Genomic DNA, 17,489 nt, shown 5'->3' on the forward strand with positions numbered 1-17,489 from the left:
TGATTCATAATTCTAAAGCACGTTGAATGAACAATTGAAGACTGCGCGGCTGTCATGCACGAGGATAATGCTTCTTCTTTCCGTTAGAAATCAACCCGTTGGTATATCGTGATCATTTTAACAAGATATCGCCTACAATGTTTCATAATTTAATTCTCATTAAATACCGACCTACGGTATGTGGGGGCCGCGTGGCCTAATGGATAAGGCGTCTGACTTCGGATCAGAAGATTGCAGGTTCGAGTCCTGCCGCGGTCGCTCTTTTCTTACCGGCTTTAAACTTAATCTTCAATAAAATCCATAAAATGGTCAGCTTGAATTAGTTTGCACAAATTTAGATTTTTATAAGCTGTAAATGTACTCAGGCTATTGTAGGTTATTTGTCACTGTGTTTTTTTTGTTAGCTGTAAAGCTGTGGGATGATGAGGAGGCTGCAGATGGACAGGAGAGGGCGCAGAGAGCTGCAGGGATAAGAGACCCATAGACACCTCTAAAGGCTGATCCTTTCAAATCATGCATCTCCTGTTTTATTATTTGGAATTTCCAATAGTTGAGGCAAATGTAAAAGTGGAAGATCAGTCATGCTTAATCTTCAAGGTTATTTTACAAATAAAAATCTTAAAGATGTGATGTGCATTTACCCTAAAGACATGCATTTCCTTTTTTGTAAAGGAAAGGTTAAGCCAGGTTGCAAGGTAAATGTCTGTAAAGAAATATTTTTTTAGTTTGGGTACAAATTTTCTGTTGGATCAAGTTCTGAACTTTGCCAGGACTATTCTAGTACATGTTTGAATTATTAAGTAAGGAAGACCAATTAAAATTATCAATAGAACAAAAAACACAAAGAAATAAAAAAAATTACAAGTACAACAAAACGGTTTTCCAGGTGTTTTTTAAAAGCCCCACAGAGTCAATAAAGCAAAGCAGCAGAGGAAAACTATTCCTCAGTTTGGGAGACACAGAGAGAAAGATAGATTTTAGCCTTATGGAGTACAACCAGGGGATTCTTGGCTGGAGATGAAATGCTGCTCAATTTCTAGTCAAAGGCTGACATCAATGATGAGGAGCCTGGTCCTTTAGAGGCCCCCAGGCAAGAATAAGTACATGAAACCATACTCTAAAATACTAAAACTGGGTTCTCCTTTAGTTGATGCTATAATGAGGAGGTGATGCATTTATTCAAAACGAGGTGCGCTAGAAGAGGGATGCATCTAAAACATGAAGTACAGAAGGCTCATTACGACTTAGAGTGACTGATCTTAACATTTTAATGGTAACTAATGCTCTTATTTTAGATTTAGGTTGTTTTAAAGAAATTCTTCCAGTTTTGTTGTTCTATATCTAACCCAACCAATTTTTTGCTCTTTTTAGTCTTCTGCTGGAGAAATGCATCCCAACAGCATGATGCTACCTCCACCATGTTTCCAAGAAACAGTAGTAACAGAGAAAACTATTGGAAATTCCAAATAATAAAACAGGAGAAGCATTTAAAGAAGATTTAAAAGGCTCGGCCTTTAGAGGTGTCTATCTATATCTAACCCATCCAATTTATTGCTCTTTTTTTGTCCCCTGCTGGAGAACTGCATCCCAACAGCATGATGCTACCTCCACCATGTTTGATTGCAGGGCAGGCTTGTTCAGGTTGATTTAAATATGCTAGCTTTCCACCTTACATAGTTTTTCGGCAGTTCTCATCAAAACACGTTTGTACGTTAGATATATCGACAAAATTTGTAAAATGCAGCACTAATCTGTTTAGTGTCCCATCACAAAGTGGTGAATCTGGTTTCCTTTCCCCTAAAGGCTGCTGGACTTGATTTCCAACCTCCGGACAAGCCCCTTTTTACCAGACAAAGCCTCCTCCTGGTTTGTGAGTATAGCTGCATAATTCACTGCCTTCCATTGTCTTGTTAATATGCCTGAGAACATTAAGATAATATATTTCCTCTTTCAGACAGACATTATCTTTGGAATGCTGTAGGAACTGTGGTTCTCCAGTCACTCTGGAGATTCTGTGGATGAGAAACATGCATAAACATAACTAGCTGGTTTCCCCTCCGACATGAATTGGTTGAATGTTGTGGATTAATTTTATTTCATGTCATGCAAATGTTGATAATGGATGACGTCAGTAAATTGACATATTTTCACTTTTTTAAATTTATTTTGGTCTGTTCCTTATAGCATGCAGGCTTTCTCCTTAAATCACCACAGGGGAATGAATACATAAGCAACCTAAGCTTGAAAGCAAACACACATTCTTAGATGTTAATTATCTTTAAAATCCTGTTTCATGTGTTTTTACTACAACTTTAAGTTTAAAGTGCTTTAACTTAAAATATATGTGAGGGTTTAGCTTACTTGGTTGAGCAGTTTAATTTTTAACTATGCAGTTTAGAATATGCATAGTCCAAAAGACATGAAAAATATGAGTTATTTTCAAAAACAACCATATAGATTAAAAGATTAGAACCTTAAATATACTGTAAATCCCAGCCATAATGAGTTTGGCATGGTCTGGAAAATGAATCTAATCTGCTATCAGTGTCTGTTTAAAAATTTGACATTATTAAAAGTAGTTAAATTGTCCAGAAACAAATTTGGAGGGAAGTTTTCACTCAAATCTTGGTCACAGGTCCTCATGTTCATTAGCCAAAATGAATAAAAAGCCTCACGCCTCAAAGATCTTGTATTTCTGAAGGGAGCTCCCACTTCAATTGAGTAAAGACTCTTAAGATCCTATGCAACTTAGTGAAGATATTAACATAACTTTACTTTGTCTGATGATGATGTGCTCTACTGAAATATTTCCCAGACTTCTGAGAATATACCCAAAGCATTATAGTTCCATTGTATAAATTATAACCAAAAACACCACTATTTCTGTTTATCTTATCACTATTAGTAGAATTATGTTAAATATTTATCTTGATTTATCTTCTTTTTGAGTTTCAAGACTCAAGTCAGTGTCTCGAGTTGTGGAAACAGGGAGTTTTAGATCCATATGTAACAAATGGCTTTTTATTTTTTTTTAAGCATCTCTAAATATGTTTTTATCTCAAAAGATAAAAGCATTTTCATGTCTGGTAGTTATTGTTTTTATGATTACTGAGAGAATTGATTCTTTTTTGCAAAAGCTTTCACTTTTCTCGTGCTCCAACACTATATAACCACAACCTGCAACATATAACCATAACCCTTATGTTTGAAATTTGCAAAACACTGTTTAACATCCCTTAATACAAATAGTATGGTACAGCTGCAAATGTAATACATATAGAACCACTACACATAACACATTGAATGTGAGAATATGCAAAGAAGCCCATCTACAAAAAGCCAAAAAACTCAGAGAAAAAACACAAAACTCAGAGAAAAAACACAAACCTCAGAAAAAAAACACAAAACACAAAAAAAAAACACAAAACTCAGAGAAAAAACACAAAACTCCGAGAAGAGACACAAATCTCACACTTTTTCCACATAAAAAACAAAAAAAACATAAAAATCAGTTGAGTTTTTTTTTCTATTTCTTCTCTTCTTTACCCTTCTGCATACAAATCAGCGTGTAGTGGGACATCTTTCCATCATTTGAAGATCTCTACAGAGTTCGCGCTCTGTGATTGGTCAATTCGCGGCCCTGGTCCTGGAGTGATGTCAGCGCTGGAGCTGGTTGTCAGACAGTGGAGGTAGAGCGCAGGCTGGAGGAGAGTCAGACACTGGAGGACTGAGGATGGAGAAGGATCTAATGCCTCTGTCTGCATGGAAACCAGAAGGAAACGCAGAGAAAATCCAGTCGGGAAATTCGGCTCGACTTCAGCTTAAAGACATTTATGCATTTTTTTCTTTCCCTGCTACTGAGGTAAGAAACGCTTCTGGATTCTTGCAAAAACTGCTTAGGTTTCCTGACATTTTACATTTAATTCATTGGTCCAACATACACATTTTTCAGATCGGTGGTTGTATCGTATAGATAATTTTATTTTATTATTTTTTTTTTTGCAAAAGCAGACACCTTTAAAGGATGGAAAAATTTTGTGTTTTTTTATATATAAAATAATAAGGCAGCATGGAGCTAAATGATCTTTAAACAACCCAAAAACCATCGAGGAATAAATATAAATGCATTAAATGTTAAAGGCGTTTAGGACCTCAGGCCTTTAACATTTTTTTTATAACAGCTTGTGAGGATTAGTTCCTATGATGTAAAAATAATCTAGTTTCAGAAGAACTAGGCCAATCACAACTCTCATTAAAAGTAGGGAATCTTTGCCCTCAGGAGCACTAAAGAGCCAGAAGATAATTAGAGCATCTTAAAGCTCAGTTCAATTTAGATTGGAGAGATCTTTGTTATTGTTAGAAAAATCAACTCTCTTATTTCATTATTATTTTATTCTTCTTCATCAGTGAGGCGAAATGCACTCTTAAAGCATCATGGGCCAAAATGGCATCCTTGAACAAAATTATCAAAATAAATTAAATGAAGACTTTACTTTAAAAGGACTGAATCGGTACTAAGTTATTGCAAACGTCGGAAATAAGAATAAAATAAGTGATAATGAGAAGATGCATGTTCTAGTACACCTGAGATGTTTACCTGTTATTATCCTTTTGTTTTTATTTTTAGTGATTACAAATGAACATAAAGTGTTGTCACAGCCTATATTTCTAAGACGTCTAAATAGGAAATATGTTTAATTGATATGAGGAATGTCATTAGGCCTTCACTGAAGATATCGCGAGAAAACAAACAGTAATATAATCGTTTCAAAAACTTCCTAAACAAAAATAATAATAGTTGTTTATAATTTTTTTTTCTATTATTAAGATTGTTGATATTTTTCTTTCTTTATTATTGATGCTCAATTAGCTGGATGTGTGTTCTTAATCTTTCAGAATAAAATGCAGCTTCATCCTGATCCTGATGACAGACAGTCATGTCTAAAGTGAGGAGGGGGGGTCCGTCTCTGTCTTTGGTTATCTAGCTGTATGAGTTTTAAATACCTGTCATAAAGCTAGATAACCGAAAGTAGAAATGGCTTCCATTAGCTGCATGTTCAGGATTCTCACATGAAAAAGGTAAGAAACAGCTGTGGCTATCCTGTGTCTGACTGGTCATTGATGTTAGATTAAAAAAAATATATTTTAAAAAATGATTCGTGGCATGAGTTTCACAGAAACAATATATTTGATGAGAAATTATTTAAAAGTTAAACTAATTCAACCATCAGAAAAATTGTGCACATATTTTCTATATGTGCACGTGAGATAAAGAAGTAAGACTTTGGACTTTTAACAATTTTTTGTTTTATTAGATATGATTTTGAGGTACTTTATAATTAAAAACATTGTCTTTTTTATTTTTGATTTAGATTTTTTTAATTGGTTTAGGCCTACCAACTGTCAGCTTGACCTCATTTTAGTTTAGTCTGTTATCTGTTCAAATCAAATATACTCAAACAAAACAAAGAAATGGTTTTTCCTTAATAGTCCTGAAGTACATAATTCCATTTTGAATTCAAGCTGATTGATATTAAGTGTACAAATTAAGATTTTACAGGCTGGTGGAAGTTTTTGTATTTCTTTGAGGACCAATCAACTGATTTATATATATATTTTAAATATATTTATGCATTTATTCTTTCAAATTTTCTCTTGTTTTATTTTCATTGTTTTTCTTGTTGTTTATCTTTCCACAATGTGATTACATGTAAAGACCAGTGGATTTATAAATTAGGGTTGTTTGTTGAATTGGCGTGAAAATATAGTAGATATACAGATTCATTTTAGTTCCCATGTAAAATAGATCAATTTAATGCATCATTTTACCCCCCTGTCATGTGATAAGGCATTTTTATGGCCAATTGTTCCTTTTTTTAGTCGGCCCTTATTTTTCTAATTTAAAGAAAGAAACCTAATTCTAGGGCGTCTCAGATTTTCCAACTACTTTACACCCCCCTCAAACATACAAAAACCTTTTTTATATAAAAAAAAACACACAATTAAGCTCAACTTACACAGAATATTAAAGTGGTAGTTATGATCTGATTGTCATACCAAAGTCTCTTTTTATGCATCAGTGGTCCAAAACAATCTGTGTTTTTATTTTGAGGCATTTAAAAATATGTTTTGTTTTTATGAGCATGTGACCTGCCAATCACTGGTCCAATCAAGTGTAAAACTAGACTGGTTGGTGTCTATACCTCCATATCTATAGGGTAAAGGTGAAGGAATTGCTTTCTGCATGTATAGCCAGCCTGCATTCAGGAGCTTAACTGACACACACACACATTAATATATATATATATATATATATATATATATATATATATATATATATATATATATATATATATATATATATATACACCAATCAAAGATAAGTGGTGCTTTATTTCAATTGACACACCACACCCGACAATGTATTCCACAAATACATTCTTAAACCTGCTACGTTGGTTTTGCTTGGAGGCCAGAGGAGATTTAGGACCACTCTTTAAGCCAGCTGACCAGCAGCTCAGAGCAACAGATAGGGGAGGGGCAGCAATGCTGCAATAAAAACAAGAACAGGACTTTGAACAGAAGAAGCGATATTGCAATAAATTTTAGTAGTTCCGTCATTTTCTACAGTTATCCTTTAATACCAACCAAACAGTGTCGACTCATAACACACTTCCCGCCAACCTTGCTTGAGCTTATATTGATTTTTTTTTTTTTTTTTACTCTTTACTTTGCAAAGAAAACACTGCCTCAATTCCAACTTTGTTTGGTTAAAAGAAAAGAAAAGCCAATGCTTTGTCCAGAGCTTGTAGGACCTCCTATAAAGCCCCTGAGTGGTGAAGCACAGGGTTAAAAAAAACACTTGGCGTCTGTATTTAAAATCTCAAGTCCTTTGGGATACATTGTGCGTTGGCTCAATGAGAAGCCTGGGGCCGTCGTACAGACAGGAGCTGAACTTCTCAACTTGGTACTTCAGCTCTTTGCGTGTTGCATGCACTCGGTTTAGAGAATGCCACTAAAGCCTAAAGAGCACCAAAGTGAGATGAGTTTTCATTCATTCTGGTAACTAGCTGTTGCAGCGGAGCTCGCTGTCAACCCGGACTAATTGCTTCGTTTCACAGTCAGATATTGGATATGTGAAAAGGCTGCGGCCTGAGTCCTTTCTGGAGCTTTCCTCTCTTATAGATAGTGTGTGAACCTGGTCTACCTCTTTCAGCAAGGGAATAAAAAAAACACTTGAGGCTGATGTATGGAATCAAGGCATCCTTGATTTTTACCTTTGTACCTGTATAATGAGTTTTTTTTTGTTTCTTTTTTTCAGTGTCTTTAATTGCTGCAGAATATACACTCACATCCTGAAAATTAACAGAGTTTTGTATCTTCCCAGAGATTTAAAAACTGTCCTATACTATGCAAAGTTGGTTTTAAGGGGAAATTGTTAAAACCTTCATTAAAATTCTGTTACATGGATTTCCCTAAACGAATACATCTTTCCTCCCTTTTCTGTTGAAAACATGCAGGATTCTTTAACAGAGCCATCAGCAAACAAAAAAAGAGAAGGAAATGGTCGGCCCAAGATTTGCCTCCTTCTCCGACAACCTCGGCTGTCTTTTACCCAGAACCCCCCGATGCCATCTGTACAGCCGGCGGGGACGCTCTGCTGTGCCAGGAGACAGACAAAGAACCACCCCAAGATCCCAGGAGCATGCAAAGAGAAGCCATCTTGGGAGATGTTTCATTGAGACATCTAAAATGGCTGGACTGGCACATAAGGTGAGCTGCATCATGGTTAGCTGTCGGGTACAAAGGATGGTCAGAGGGTTTCAGGGTGGGGGTTGACTTATAGAAGAGGAAGAGAAGAAGAGTTTCCTCCCCATTTCCTCCACAGTCACACATGGCCTCTTTCTTGTCTGCTGTGCTCTGCTTCTGCTAATTAGCAGTTATGTGGGGGGGTTTGCGGGTGAGGATGGTTGGTGTTGGTGGTGGGGGTAGTGGGTAGCAACAAAATTAATGAGCTGGCACAGGTTGAAGGAAACCTGCCATCCTCTCTTGTCATGGTGCTTCTTTATTCCCCGCAGCACACCAAGCAGTTCAGCACGCCGTGTTTCCACCTGATAAACATCGCAGTAATGCATGCCAAAACTGGGCTTTTTATCAAATAAAAAAAGCAAAAAAAAATAATTTATGATGAAAAAAATATTTATATAAAGCAGTTTCTTGAGTTTAACATCAATAAGAAATGTTTAATTGCTGCATTTGCAGCTGCATGTTAGCATACACACTTGTAATGCACTGGTTGCATCTGCACACATATAATCCAAATATTTCCCAGTGGATCTTCTGACAACATATCTTAGCCTTTATAAATAGAAGTGAGCTCTTTGCCAAAAAGTGTAATTGTACATAAGCATGGCTACAGTAAGTAAAAAAATGACAAACCAGTCCAATGCTAAATGTTTTTCAAACAAATATCAAGGCTTTAGATTTTGACCAGCCTGACGGCTTTAACTTCGTGCCCACATTTACTTGCCAAGCTCTCGCTATCAAGCCGTCTAGCTGGCCTGTAGAGACTGGCATCATCCGGAGGTGAAAAAGTGAAACACATGAGCATGTTTGTCAGGGGCCAACATGTGCAGCTGCAAAGCTTGTGTGTTAATGAACAGCGGCATGCATTTTCACATTATCATTCAGCTCCGTACTCTCCTACCTCAATAGCTGCTCGCTTGACGCCCCCCCCTACCCCCCATCCCCTTCGCAAAAAGCCTGCTTTCTCACCATTGTGGGAACTGGTGGTGCGGCGGGCCTGGGATGGGGGGCAGGGTGGGAAAGACCCTCCAGACTAGACATGAGCAGATGCCTGAGACATTAGACCGTTGTGCGGATCACCAGGTCGGACGAGGCGCTGAGTTTTAATGTGTGGGCAAGTGTATGTGTGTTTGATATGTGTGTGATGGTGATGGGAAAGGGGGTTGGGGAGGGGATTGGTCCAGACCCTGGAGTGCCACCTGACTGTTCATTAGTCTATTCAGACTACTCTGCATGTCTAAAAAACATGGAGATGGCACATCTTCTGCTAAATGAGAGGAATTTCCTAGGAATTAATCATGCATTCAGACATAATACACACACACACACACACACACACACACACACACACACACACACACACACACACACACACATAGTGAAATGCATTTCATTCAAAGAGTTCTATGCAACAACAATTATACAATTTCCAATTATAATCTATGATACGTTTTTGCTTGCTAAATGTTTCTTAATGTATTTAAAACATAACCTGAATGCTTGTGTCAGGTTATAAAAAGAAAGTTATCAGACACCAATCAAACAAACAGTGTATAAACATAGATTTTATCAGTATATAAGTGTAGAAATCTCTAAGGTTTGCCCACTAAAAAATAACAACATATAAATTGACCACACTGAACATAAATTGCTTCAATTTTTCAAATAATTTTATTTAGAATTATTTTAAATCATTCAACAACTTAAAAACATCATTTTGATTGAAACTGTTATCTCAATTGACACAAGCTTCATCTTTTAAATGTAAGATTTTAAAATTTAAGAATAAAAGACCTGCACATCATTTATAACATAATAGCATGAGATTTTTTTGAATTATCGTTTCAATCTAGATTTAAAACCTACATCAGACTAGTTGATGTCAAATAATTTTGTGTTTAATTGGGATCGCGGTTCATAGCTCTTGTGCACACCAAGCCTTCTACACAGACATTTTTAGGTCTTCCTTTGTAGTAGAATCGTCATGCAAAAACACCTTCTTTCGTCTATGTAGTCATCCTTATCTAAAAGAAACAACAAAACAGAAAAATGAGAACTGCACAGTGATTAAGCCATGAAAAGTAATGTTAGGCAACATTTTCCAATATGTTTGCAAACACAGCTTATGAGCTTCAGGTGACTGGCCATGACTACTTCACGGTTAAGGTCATTTTGCGAGCATGTTTGACTTTAGCATTAGCAATCCCATTAAACTAGTAAAATCCGATAGAAGTCACATTCTAGCTCAAAAACAGAGAGTTTCTCAACCACAGGTCATATGGGAGTTAAGTTACAGTACAGGTCAGCTGATTAATACTTATGACTCGATGGTTGGGGGCCCATTCATAGAAGTAACCCAAGTAACCTTTTCTTTAATATTACTAAAACAGATTATTCATTTAGAATAAGTAACATTGACATTTTTACATTTATAAATAGAAATTCTACCATTTTTTTATTTAATGAATATGTGGCAGTTTTGGCCCTCCATACTTTAATCCCATTTATGACTTCTGCTTATGTGAAATCTTTACATTTGAGCACAAAGAGTTGTAGTCCAAATCTTAAGCAGGCTGTACAGCAGGATTGTCTATTTGTTCCACTGCAGCACCTGCCGGATCCTATTGGTGCAACCGTGGACGCTCCTGGTAGTCGCATCAAATTCAAAACATTGCAATCAAATATCAAGACAGGTTCATCCGGCCTTAATTATAATTTCATCTAGCAAACATAGACTGCAAGTCCTTGACAGAAATTGCATTATGTGCACCATCAGAGTTCCTACACACTAACTTCCATATTCAGATCAAATTAACTTTTGTTAAGTTGATATATTTTCTTAAAAGACAACATTGCACATCCTTAATATCAATAAAATTACAATAACAGTTGGCCAGACCAACATTTTCAGTTTGACTTCTTTCAATTCTTTTATAAAAATGTTTTAGAAATAAACTAATTTGATTAAAGATCTTAATATGTTTGGCCTTAAATTGTATTCAGAGAATGTCTAAATTTCTCTTTAATACAGTGGTTTGCCCTTAATGTCAGAAAGACCCAAGATTAAGGCATAATATGTCACTGAAATAATGACCTTTTAAATGTACTCCAGCAAAGACATTTATGTTCTGTAAACCATACATTCACCGTTTAGATTTATTTAAGCCATTTCCCTGACAACTATGGCGTGCAAGCTTAACTATAGTGTTAGTGCTGTGGCTAAGCTAATCAAAGCTTGATACAAACTTTATTTCTTGCTTCAACTGACAAACTCCCAACCTCAATTTTATTAACTTTAACAAAGCTGCAGAGGTTGATAGGTTATTGGAAAAAGCACATTCCTGTTACTTCAATAGATTTTACTCAAGTTAAAAAACAGTCATCCAGAAAATGACATAATAATTTGTGAAAATGATAATCATACGGAAAAAAATATATTTATGTGCATAATCCTTTTCTGTTCAGTAAATTAACTCGAGGTAGGTAGAGTAACCTGAAATACTTCTCATTTAAGAATAGCATTACTTCAAAAATGATTCATCCAGCAGAACTTAAAAAAAATAAATAAATAATCTTATTAGCGCTTTTTTTCTTCAAAAAGTAAAATCTAAGGTGGTAAAATAATAGTCAAAACTCACTTCAGATTTCATATAACAGAATGAACAGAACACCTGAGATTTGGTTAAAAAAAGTCACTTAATTTTAATTCAATGATGAGGTGGGATTTTTACACAGACAGAATTAATAGATGACATAAATCAAAATGTAACATTTTTAAACCTTCTCTTTACTAACTTAACTATACATTTCTTTAAAATTTGAATAAATGAATTTCCTATTTTCACACCAAATTCCAAAAGACACTTGGTGGCACCTGTTTCACTATGACTGACTCAGCTGAGGTGCTGGTTGTGCCTGAAGGAGCTAAGTGATGTAACCTGCGGATAGTAGTTATTAATGGTACCCCACACTGTATATGCACTTCCACACGGTTTGTAAAGCATGAGCAGCCCACATGTCATCATATTATTTCCTGTCTTTATTCACAGAAAAGGACTCTAAGCTGTCTCTATAATTGCATTTGAGTAGCTCATCTGTTAGGTACAGCATTATTGCTCGAGGCCATTTCGAGTGAAAAAAAAGGGAAAGGTAGCTGAGAGCATAGCGTTCTGAAAATGTCTGAAAATGCAGAGGAGCAGAAACAGTTCGGGTTTGAATGATAAGACTGTATATTAATCCCCCTTAGGAAAGGTTGAAAGATGGCAGAAAAAAAGAGATGGTAGAACATGTGGGCAGCCATGTTGGTGTGCGGTGCTGCAACATTTAGCAGCTGAAAAGAGCAGAACCATTTAGCAATTTTTTGAATGGTTGCAGCACAGATTGGGTATATCTTAAGGAGGCATATGCATCTATAGTCCCCTTTTCTGTTATCTAATAAATGCATGGAGTAAAGTCAGAGTTGAAATGACTAAAATTATAGCATAAATTCATATTGATTCTGATGTCCCTTTTTTTCACACTGGCTAACACTGCTCTGCAGATCGGTTCTTAATCTGCTCCTCAACAAAGAGCTCTTAAATCAAGACGGTCTGAAACCACAGCGGCTGGGGGGAGCGAGGTCAGCAAGTCTGACATAGAGTCAAAAAGGATTTAGAACGCTAACACCACAAAATCCATCGCTGTGTGTGCATACCTTTAAATTTGACTTAAAAAGGCATATCCCCTAAAGAAAGGGACACAATGGGACATAAGATTACCTCTCCTTTCCTCTTTTCTACCTGTGTTATCCATTATTAACTATGTATTACCTCTTCTACATTGGATTTTCACTGCAGTGGAAATTATAATGTATGACATGATGAAGTGACAGCAGCCGCTGCACACTACCCATTCTGTGTGGGTGCAGCTGTGTAGCCATAGTAGCGATAAAATGTTAATACCACGTTGCTCCTGGGCTACCTTTTCTATACGTGTGGACAGTATTAATGTTTGAAAAGCCCCATTCACTGAATATATATATATATATATATATATATATATATATATATATATATAGCAACACATGCATAGACATAATGTGTAGTTCATAGGCTGGCCTTAGTTTTAGATGAGACCCTGATGTGGGTCAAGCGAGGCTCACTGGTTGTCTTTAATGCAACTTTGGCTGAGAATAATCTAGGACGAAGCTGAGTATTAAGTATATCAGGAGAGGATGGCTTTTCAGGGGGGGTCCTCTTTGCTTTGGAAGGAGAGAAGAATTAGGTGACTGAGCCTTTAATGCAACATCCCTTCGTAATCATAGCATGCAGAAGGAGGTCTTGTGGTAAAAGATGGCCAAGAAATCCTTTATGTGACCTTTTTTTCCCCTCTTATTATTTGGTTTTCACTGCACACAAGTTTGCAGAAACTATACCGAAAATTGGGTCAAGTTCAAGTTCATGGGTGCATCTCTCTGTCTGCGGAGAGTTGGGAGCGTCTGTGACCACCCTGAAAGTAAGGAAGACAAGAATGAGGAGAAGGAGGAGGTGGTGTGTAGAAGAGTACATAGCCTTTGACCTCTTTTAGGGTTGCTATGGGATAGAGGCCGCTCAGTTCAGCAATGAAAGATTGAAAAGGCCAAATTGTCAGAGCTGTCCAGCAGACGTCAACCCCCCCTCCAACCAACCACCCGCCACCTCCTCTGCAAAACACACAAACTAAAACCCATTCACACCTACTCACAGATGGCACGGGCCAGCTTGGGAATGTTAGCTGCATGAGAGGAAGAGAGAAAATGCTTTATGCTCATCAGACGCTGCCATAATTCATCCAGTTGCAAACGCTGTAGCCCTTCCTTGATGCATTCAGTTTTCTGGGTGCAAGTTACTTTGGTAAAACATTAATTGGACCTGTTTAAATAAAAAATCTCAACAATCTTCACAAATAAAAATTATTTTCAAGGTGTTTTTCTGTCTTGATATAAAGTGTGCACATTAAAGGGGTAATTAACATAATAAAGCTCCATGTTGTTGATAAAAAGCCACATTTTAGCCTACAGTTTTGCCTCAAATCAATTTAAAACAATGATGTTACAGCTGGGAAGCATTTTTTTTTTTCTGTGTCTGCACACAGTAGCCGCTCGGCAATCGTTGTTTGACTCATTGCGTGTCAGAGTGGGCATGAAAATCCACGGATCGTAATGCGTGTACGTTCCACAGCCCCTCCGCAAACGTCTGCGAGTGTGGCCTCATTTAAGGTGGTGTTCTTTCAAGGAAGGGGTACGGCAAATAAAAGAAGGCGTATTTGCATACGCTGCATGCTGTCTGCAGAGAAGGAGCACCCCTCCACCACCACCACCCTTAAGAAGGAAAAAAAAAAAGATATCAGAGGTGGACAAAGAGATCGAGGACAAATCCTTCATTGTGGGCATGGTGGGAGAAAGGACTCATCTGAATTGGGGAGTGGGTGAAAATTGGCAGAGAAAGAGTTTGTGCTGATTCCCTGCGGGGATAAAAGCATTAAGCGCTACTGCCTGAAAATGGAGGAGAAGAACAACATGCAGAGCTAAGGAGGCTTTCATTTTACAGTGCATGAAAAGGATGGTTTTTTTTTCCCTTGAAACACTTCCTCCACTGTTTGATGTGGAAAATAAAAAACATGAGCACAATATTAAATTTGCTGTTGCCAAAACAGACTTGTGACAGTTTTGTAAAACCAAAGAGCTTCAGTTTGACCATCATTGACTCTGCATTTTGTTCCCCATAAAAGCAGTTTTTCTATAACTTTTATGGTTATGCATTATTCCTGTTGCCTTTTATAAATACCTTCTTAAACGAGTGCTCTAAAAATTTTATTTTAGTGCTATCTCTTCCCATTTGTATCTGCTTTTTTTTCAGTCTGCTACGAATCGGAGGCATAATTTCTATCATGCATAGTGAAAGAGATTAGGGAATTAAGTTTGAATCCCAATCTAAATATTCCTTTCATCTTTCTTCTGCAGAATGGGACCAGAACTCTGAGGATCTTTGCACTTTGTGGATAAAACTCAACATCAACAAAAAAATGGACTTTGTGAATATCATCTGAATCTGAATGTATGATTGATTGTACTGCTATGAATTGCATTGAATTAAGTTGAATTTGTAATCATGATAATTCGATGATAGTTGGACCAGTTTATCTTGTAAACGGCCTTCAGGTGACATTTGTTGTAATTCAAATCCATGTAAATACTGCATGTTTTTTTTTCTTTTTAGTCATAGAAACTTTTAGATAGTTTTACAATATTGATCCAATAAACTTGTACAATTTTACAAGAAAGGCAGTTTGGAAATGATTAGATATTCTTACCCAAGTAAAATGTGTATTCCTCTTATATGCTAAGAATAACATTTTATCATGCATAAATTGTCTTTCCATTCCACCCCAGTTTTTTTTTTTTTTTTTNATGAGATTTTTTTGAATTATCGTTTCAATCTATATTTAAAACCTACATCAGACTAGTTGATGTCAAATAATTTTGTGTTTAATTGGGATCGCGGTTCATAGCTCTTGTGCACACCAAGCTTTCTACACAGACATTTTTAGGTCTTCCTTTGTAGTAGAATCGTCATGCAAAAACACCTTCTTTCGTCTATGTAGTCATCCTTATCTAAAAGAAACAACAAAACAGAAAAATGAGAACTGCACAGTGATTAAGCCATGAAAAGTAATGTTAGGCAACATTTTCCAATATGTTTGCAAACACAGCTTATGAGCTTCAGGTGACTGGCCATGACTACTTCACGGTTAAGGTCATTTTGCGAGCATGTTTGACTTTAGCATTAGCAATCCCATTAAACTAGTAAAATCCGATAGAAGTCACATTCTAGCTCAAAAACAGAGAGTTTCTCAACCACAGGTCATATGGGAGTTAAGTTACAGTACAGGTCAGCTGATTAATACTTATGACTCGATGGTTGGGGGCCCATTCATAGAAGTAACCCAAGTAACCTTTTCTTTAATATTACTAAAACAGATTATTCATTTAGAATAAGTAACATTGACATTTTTACATTTATAAATAGAAATTCTACCATTTTTTTATTTAATGAATATGTGGCAGTTTTGGCCCTCCATACTTTAATCCCATTTATGACTTCTGCTTATGTGAAATCTTTACATTTGAGCACAAAGAGTTGTAGTCCAAATCTTAAGCAGGCTGTACAGCAGGATTGTCTATTTGTTCCACTGCAGCACCTGCCGGATCCTATTGGTGCAACCGTGGACGCTCCTGGTAGTCGCATCAAATTCAAAACATTGCAATCAAATATCAAGACAGGTTCATCCGGCCTTAATTATAATTTCATCTAGCAAACATAGACTGCAAGTCCTTGACAGAAATTGCATTGTGTGCACCATCAGAGTTCCTACACACTAACTTCCATATTCAGATCAAATTAACTTTTGTTAAGTTGATATATTTTCTTAAAAGACAACATTGCACATCCTTAATATCAATAAAATTACAATAACAGTTGGCCAGACCAACATTTTCAGTTTGACTTCTTTCAATTCTTTTATAAAAATGTTTTAGAAATAAACTAATTTGATTAAAGATCTTAATATGTTTGGCCTTAAATTGTATTCAGAGAATGTCTAAATTTCTCTTTAATACAGTGGTTTGCCCTTAATGTCAGAAAGACCCAAGATTAAGGCATAATATGTCACTGAAATAATGACCTTTTAAATGTACTCCAGCAAAGACATTTATGTTCTGTAAACCATACATTCACCGTTTAGATTTATTTAAGCCATTTCCCTGACAACTATGGCGTGCAAGCTTAACTATAGTGTTAGTGCTGTGGCTAAGCTAATCAAAGCTTGATACAAACTTTATTTCTTGCTTCAACTGACAAACTCCCAACCTCAATTTTATTAACTTTAACAAAGCTGCAGAGGTTGATAGGTTATTGGAAAAAGCACATTCCTGTTACTTCAATAGATTTTACTCAAGTTAAAAAACAGTCATCCAGAAAATGACATAATAATTTGTGAAAATGATAATCATACGGAAAAAAATATATTTATGTGCATAATCCTTTTCTGTTCAGTAAATTAACTCGAGGTAGGTAGAGTAACCTGAAATACTTCTCATTTAAGAATAGCATTACTTCAAAAATAATACATCCAGCAGAACTTAAAAAAAATAAATAATTAATCTTATTAGCGCTTTTTTTCTTCAAAAAGTAAAATCTAAGGTGGTAAAATAATAGTCAAAACTCACTTCAGATTTCATATAACAGAATGAACAGAACACCTGAGATTTGGTTAAAAAAAAAAGTCACTTAATTTTAATTCCATGATTAGGTGGGATTTCTACACAGACAGAATTAATAGATGACATAAATCAAAATGTAACATTTTTAAACCTTCTCTTTACTAACTTAACTATACATTTCTTTAAAATTTGAATAAATGAATTTCCTATTTTCACACCAAATTCCAAAAGACACTTGGTGGCACCTGTTTCACTATGACTGACTCAGCTAAGGTGCTGGTTGTGCCTGAAGGAGCTAAGTGATGTAACCTGCGGATAGTAGTTATTAATGGTACCCCACACTGTATATGCACTTCCACACGGTTTGTAAAGCATGAGCAGCCCACATGTCATCATATTATTTCCTGTCTTTATTCACAGAAAAGGACTCTAAGCTGTCTCTATA

At 36.1% G+C, this 17,489-nt stretch overlaps 1 long non-coding RNA gene and 1 other non-coding gene across 2 annotated transcripts; both read left to right on the forward strand.

Annotated features, from left to right (window-relative positions):
* Nucleotides 1-185: 185 nt before the first annotated feature.
* On the forward strand, nucleotides 186-258 carry trnar-ucg. Its single transcript has one exon. It is a non-coding gene; the product is annotated as a tRNA-Arg (tRNA).
* A 3,450-nt stretch (nucleotides 259-3,708) lies between these two features.
* Nucleotides 3,709-15,224, forward strand: LOC107104444. The gene is made up of 4 exons (XR_001482255.1): nucleotides 3,709-3,862; nucleotides 4,897-5,079; nucleotides 7,521-7,773; nucleotides 14,786-15,224. It is a non-coding gene; the product is annotated as an uncharacterized LOC107104444 (long non-coding RNA).
* The last annotated feature ends 2,265 nt before the right edge of the window (nucleotides 15,225-17,489 follow it).

This window comes from Cyprinodon variegatus, unplaced genomic scaffold (genome assembly GCF_000732505.1).
Source record: "Cyprinodon variegatus isolate N-32 unplaced genomic scaffold, C_variegatus-1.0 Scaffold35, whole genome shotgun sequence".
Lineage (NCBI taxonomy): Eukaryota > Metazoa > Chordata > Actinopteri > Cyprinodontiformes > Cyprinodontidae > Cyprinodon > Cyprinodon variegatus.